The sequence below is a fragment of the Cupressus sempervirens genome, chromosome 9 (assembly GCF_028749045.1).
Source record: "Cupressus sempervirens isolate cs-2001-9-10 chromosome 9, ASM2874904v1, whole genome shotgun sequence".
In the NCBI taxonomy this organism is placed as follows: Eukaryota; Viridiplantae; Streptophyta; class Pinopsida; order Cupressales; family Cupressaceae; genus Cupressus; species Cupressus sempervirens.
This window is the reverse complement of record NC_143126.1, coordinates 129,441,950-129,448,843: the sequence shown is the minus strand read 5'-3', so window position 1 is coordinate 129,448,843 and position 6,894 is coordinate 129,441,950.

Below are 6,894 nucleotides of genomic sequence, written 5' to 3'. Positions count from 1 at the left end.
CTTCACTTAGACATCTAAGAGTGTTTGGTTGTGAGGCATATGCTTATGTGCCAAAGGAGAAGCGGACCAAATTGGACAACAAAGTTGTCAAATGTATCTTCATCAAATATAGTTATGGTGTGAAAGGATACAAGCTTTGGGATCCTATTGCACAAAAGGTATTTTATCCCAGAAGTGTTATTTTTAGAGAAACTAAGCCTTCTTCTGCTATAGTGCATCCATAATAGATAGAAGAAAAGAAAGATGTAATTAACCTTCTTGCTACACCTAAGAAAGTTGAATTGAGGTCCTTAGAAAGACAAGATGTTGAAGAGAGCTCTATGAGTTCTAAACCACTAGAGGAAGAGGGAAAACCTAATCATGAACTTGAACCTCCTGAACCTGAACCGGATCTTGTTCAAAGATCTATTAGACAAAGGAAACCACTTGAAAGGTATGGGTATTCTCTTGATGATTGGAGATGCATATTTGCATTGAATGCTAATATTGATGAACCAAGATTTGTACAAGAGGTTCTTAGTATGAATGATTCAGAGTCCTAGAAAATAGCCATGGATGAAGAAATGGTAGCTCTTCAGAGGAATCAAACATGGGACCTTATACCATTGCCTGAAGGATGAAAGCCTATTAGTTGTAAATGAGTGTTCAAAAGGAAGATGGGTTCAGATGGAAGCACTGAGAAGTATAAAGCACATTTGGTTGCAAAAGGTTATTCTTAGGTTTAGGGAGTAGATTATGGTGAGATTTTTTCTCCAATAGCCAAAAAGACATCCATTAGATTTTTGCTTTCTATTGTAGCACCTTATGATCTAGAGATCAAGAAAATTGATGTGAAAACTGCTTTCCTTCATGGAGATTTGGAGGAAGAAATTTACATGTCACAACCAGAGCACTATGTGGTAAAAGGTAAAAGTCATTTGGTTTGTAAATTGAGGAAATCCTTGTATGGTTTAAAACAAAGTCCTAGGATGTCGTACCAGAAGTTTGATACATATGTGTTGAGTTTGAGATTTGTGCGATCTAAATCTGATCACTGTATATATTTCAAATCTGATGGTGATGGTTTCTTGGTTATTGCTTTATATGTCAATGACATGTTGTTTATTGACAAAGTAAAAGGTTCAATTACAGAGTTAAAATTTCAACTCTCGATAAATTTTGAAATGAAAGATCTTGGTGCGGCTAGGCACATTCTAGGAATGGAGATTATAAGAGATAGACAAAATAGAAAGCTTTGGCTAGGCCAGAGTAAGTATGTTAGTACTATTTTGAAAAAGTTTAATATGCAAGATTCAATACCATTAAGTGTTCCTGTTACTATGGGAACAAAGCTTTCTAGCTCACATTGTCCTACATCCCCATTGGAGATGGAAGAGATGAGTCGAGTACCATATTAGAGTGTTGTTGGAATTTTGATGTATGCTATGATCTGTACAAGACCAGACATTGCCCAAGCAGTGGGAGTACTTTCTTGTTATATGTCTAATCTAGGAAGAGCACATTGGGATGCAGTAAAGAGAGCTCAATATGTTTTCATGGAATAGGAAATGAGCATTCCTTAGATATTTGAGGCTATGTGGATTTACACTAGGCTGGTGATGTTGATAGAAAAAGATCCACCAGTGCATATGTGTTTACATTATTTGATGGTGCAATCAGTTGGATGAGCAAGCAACAAGCTGTGGTCGCTTTGTCCACTACTAAGGTAGAGTATATGGCAGCTACTCATGCTTGCAAGGAAGCCATCTGGCTAAAGAGTTGTGTTCAGATATAGAGTTCAAATAGGGTGCAGTGACAATTTATAGTGACAGCAAGAGTGCAACTTGCCTAGCGAAGAACCCGACTTTTCGTGTGAGGACCAAGCACATTGATGTACAATATCATTTTGTGAGAGATATGGTCAAGGATGGCAAGGTGAAGTTGGAAAAGGTAGAGACTTTGGTTAATGTTGTTGATGCATCAACTAAGCCTGTGAGCATAGAGAAATTCAGATGGTGTTTAGAGTCTATGGGCCTCTGAGCCCCTAGCAATTAAGTTCATGATATTTAGGATCCCCTAACTCTTGCAAGGTGTTCAACAAGTGGAAGAATGTTGAGAAAATGTTTCTCAACCTTGCAATCTTTTTTTAAAAAAATTTAGAATTTGTTTGTGGAAGTTTTCCACTTGTTTATATCTTGAAAAGAGTGTATAAAATACCAAAAGGTGTCCTGTCCATAGTAGAATATGGGAGGGCCATTTTTAGAGCATAGTTAGTTTGTTTTATGACTTTTATAGAGGTCTAAACTAAGAGACAAAATTGTGGATGGGATTACTATTTTAACCTGGTTGTTTTTCCATATTGAAAATGTAAATGTCAAAAATGGGTAACATATGGCATGGTATTTTTGCCCATGGTTTTGAAAAATCACAAGTGGTTTCCAGGTTGTAAAATCATTATAAAAGGAGGGCTTGGGAAGGTGTTTGTGTAATTGAGTTCAATTTGCAAGGCTGGTGCTAGAAGGAGTCTCTCTGAGTTCGAGTTGTGATGATGCACTCCTGTAAGAACTTGCATTGCAAGTGTATTGTAATCATCTTCATTTGATAATACATTGTGTGAATTTTTGAGGGTGGGGTTTTTCTCCCAGAAGGGTTTCCCCATGGTAATCATTGTGTTATGTGTTCATTGTTATTTTGATTATGTTATTATGCATTTCTTAAGATCTCTACAATAGTTAGTTGAATTTGCATAATCGCCCTCTCAAAGTGTAGTGTAGGAAGTGATTCCGCGCACCTTTTCTTCCTTACATTTCTTTGTGAGTTGCATATTCCAAAAGAATAAAACTAAAACTTTCTGACATCTTAGAAACATCCTCTAATGCATCCTTGTGGCTAATAAATAGACCATGAAAATCCATACGAAGCCTCGGTCTTTTTAATCTGAAATTTACAAGTAAAGCCTGAAATTATAAAGGAATCACTAAAAATTCTTCTGAAAAATTTGTTTACAAACTATTTCTAGATAATTTACAATAGCCTCAGGAGGTGTATAACAGTTGCATCTTATCCCTATTTATGCTTGTCATTTTTCTATTTTCATGTACTTCAATAAATAATGTCATCAGTAGGTAGAATGATCCAACCATGATCCAAAGGTTTAAAACTGATACTATAATTGTCTTGCTCCTGCCGAAGAGCCTATCAGAATTCTTGTAAGACTTGTAGCCCGAGGTAGATATTGTTTTTGAGCAGTTGATGTGCCCACATCAAAAATATCATTTAGAAATGTTAATATTAAGATGCATGCTTCATTGGAGAATAATTTTTTTATCAGTGTTCTTCATAAGCTTTGTAACATTCAATGCCAATTAAAGATCAAATAATATATCTAATATACCTATGAATGTTGAACGAAAGATAGGTTCAATGATAAGATTTAAAAATAAAATATATTCAGGCTGAGCCTCAGATATCACACTAGGAAGGAAAACCGTCTACCATGCTCCAAAACATTAAAAGTTCTAATAAATTATCTGTGCTGTATAGTAATGCCAATCAGTGAACAATCAACTAATGGATGGAATATAGTTGAGAAGAAGGATGGCATGTGAAGTAGGAAATCTATAAGAAATAATGACCTAACCACAAAGTTTGAGTCTCTTGTGTCTAATATCACTAGAAAAATATTTCTGCCATTTGTATCTTTCCAGGCAAATTTTATTCATACTAACCGGGTCTCTACTTAAAAATCGGAAAGGAAAGATAAACATTAATTGCCAATTTCGGGAATTAGACATCATGAATGCTAAAAATTCATTTTAGAAGAGGAAATTTCTGAGATTCATATATATTATACTATAATGTTAGATGTCTTCTTCTCTTAGAAAGTACGTTCAGAAATTATAGTTCTGCACTAGTCCTAACTGTATAATTCATTTTTATCATAATTGTTTTATCTTTTATTTTTTATAACTGTAATGGAAATAAGCAGTCTTTAAACTGTTCAACATTAGCCTTAACCATATAATTTGGCATTTGGCTTTGTTATTATTATATTATAGTTGTTTTCTCTGTACTTCTATTTCAATATGGACAAATTTGTAATAAATTGTGACAGGAGCTATGACTATTTGAAATTATAATATATATGGATAGAACATAAATTGTGCCTTCAATGTAATAATCTGAAAATCTGCATATCTTAGAAGAGATCTATGCCATTACCGATGTTTTAGACTGACCTCAATTCACAGTAGTTGAATGGCTACATTAAGTTTTTGTTCGCTGGCTTCAAAATTTTATGGTTCAATTGGGAGCATAGTTTTTCCTAGCACAATCATTTCATATCGCCATAGATGGATGTTATTATGGAGATGCAATATTAATGTTTAATTCTGCTATATGGGGGATGGGAGATGCAATATTACTGTTTGAGAATTGAGGCAGTTAGCTGTACAAATATTTAGATGGACTTGAGGAGTTCTACTTAAGCTCTATCTTATTGACATGGCGCTTAAATTTCCATCATATAGTTCTTATTTGTTACTACAGATTGTGAACGACATATGTAATCAAAACTATATGATAATCCTTCCTGTAATCCTTCATTTTCTTTATTCAACACTGATAAAAGGCTTCTAGGCCCTTGCAACCTTTCTGATTGAACGTGATATTCGTCTATGAAACAATTTCCTGAAGCATTGGATTTAATCCACTTTGGAGGAAAATTAAGGTTTCCGTGTCTATTTTTGTTTCTGATTTCTGTGGCTATGAATCATTTTTTTAGATTTTAAATACTGCACAGATACTTTCTAGTTGCTCCTAATAATAAGGAAAATAAAGGATCGGATTCTTGTGCGTTAAGAGTATTTGATATTTGACAAGATAGAGCTTTTACGGGAATGGACCAATTGTTTTGGTGTAATTTCTGGGCTTTTTAAGCTGGCAGATTTGACTCAGACAATAACCTCAAATTTGATCTTAGCTCGGCAGAGCAGAGGACGAGGACTATAGTGGGAAGAAAAAACTCTATGCAAAAAGCGATATGTTAATACCGGGTTTTTAAACTAGCAGATTTGACGGGGATGCCTAATTTGGCTTAAAGCAGCAATGGGGAAATAAAACTCAGACAATAACCTCAAATCTGATCTTAGCTCGGCAGACCAGAGAACTAATAATATTGGCCTCCATTAATATGGCAGGAACGTAAAAAATCTCTTAACCACCTAGTAACGTGGCCATAGAAAGAAAATGTATCGTTAAAATTGGATATGGCCAGTCTGCAGCACAAAGAACTCTTAGTGGGATACATTCACCAACAATAAGAAAATGTGGCTCAGGATAGCCAATTATTGACATGAAATCACTAAAAAAAATGCATGGATGAATAGACATGATATTAAGGCCACTTAGAAGAAGTCATTGAAGCGTCACAAATATTAACGTGAGCCTCATAAAAGATGAAAATTGATAACCAGAAAAGAAATGTGGGAATCCAAATTAAGACACAAGTTGAAGTGTCAATAAGAAATCAATCAAAAAAGTAGAGAGCCAACAGACATGACAATGAGGAGGACCTTCATAGATGGTTGCACCAGACAACCAGTGGATTGCTAGCATAGGGAAAACCGCAGATCAGTGCCTATTGAATACAAGTTTCCCAAATAAAGAGCATCCACCAAACACAAGATACCTATTAGAAAACAACTGAGGAAATACAAACAGGTTTGAATATTTGAAACTTCTAATATAAAATTACATCTTGCAAATTACAAATAAAAATATGAAAATATTATTGTTTACTAAAAAGAGAAACCAGGGACCCTGAATCTCTCAAAGAAAGAAAAAGTTACAAGACTATAGGTTCTGATATCATTTTAGGATAGGTCATGCTATATTAAGAGCTACATTAGAAACATTAGACCTTCTAAATAGAAAGATGGTGAACAACATAAGAAATGTATTGACTCGAAGTGATTACATATGTACAATAAGTTTTTAAATTGGAAAGAGAAACTATGAAGAATGGGCATGGTTGAGTTCAATCTAAATAGAATTTAGTAACCATCTATGTAATAAATGTATTAAGTAAATATTAACATGGCATAATAATGTTATGATGGGGGGATCTTTGATACAGGAAGTTAGAAATTTCAAAGAATGTCTCAAGTGTACACCAAGGCCTCTAGGAAGTTGATTAATTGGTAAAAATGTCATATCTTCTTTATCAACACTCATATTCTTTAGATAGGAGAATCATATTCTTTAGATAGGAGAAGATTGCTAGGATTTAGGACTACAGAATTAATACTATGCCAGCTTCCTGCCTTAGGCTTCCTGTACGACTCAAACCTCCAACACCCGTAGTCTTTTTGGAAAAAATTGATTGATAATTTAAATGCAAGATTGGCTAGATGGAAAGGGGCTCTCCTTAGTTAGGTTGGGAAACTCTAACTTCTTGAATCTACCCTGCAAAACTTGTCATTTTATGCCAATGCTAGACACATTTTTGGATTCTATTGGAAAAATCCAAAGGAATTTTCTTTGGTCTAGAGTTTACGATAAAAGAATATTGGCTTTGGTTTATTGGAATAAAGTCTATAATTTAAATTGAATGGAGGTCTAGGTGTAAGTTCTATCAAATTGTTAAAATTAGCCCTTATGGCTAAGCAAATGTGGTGCATTTTTTAAGACAACAAATATTGGAATAAGATTCTAAAATGTAGGTACTTTTTAAATAATATGAGCATTATGGATTTCCTAGATGCCGATACTTTGGTTCATGGTTCTAGCATTTGGAATGGTATCTAGCAAGGGAAGGAGATAATTAAGTCAAGATCTAGATGGAAAGTGGGTAATGGTCATAGTGTTGACTTTTGGGAAGACAAGTGGATTTTTTTAAGGATCCGGTCTCTTCTA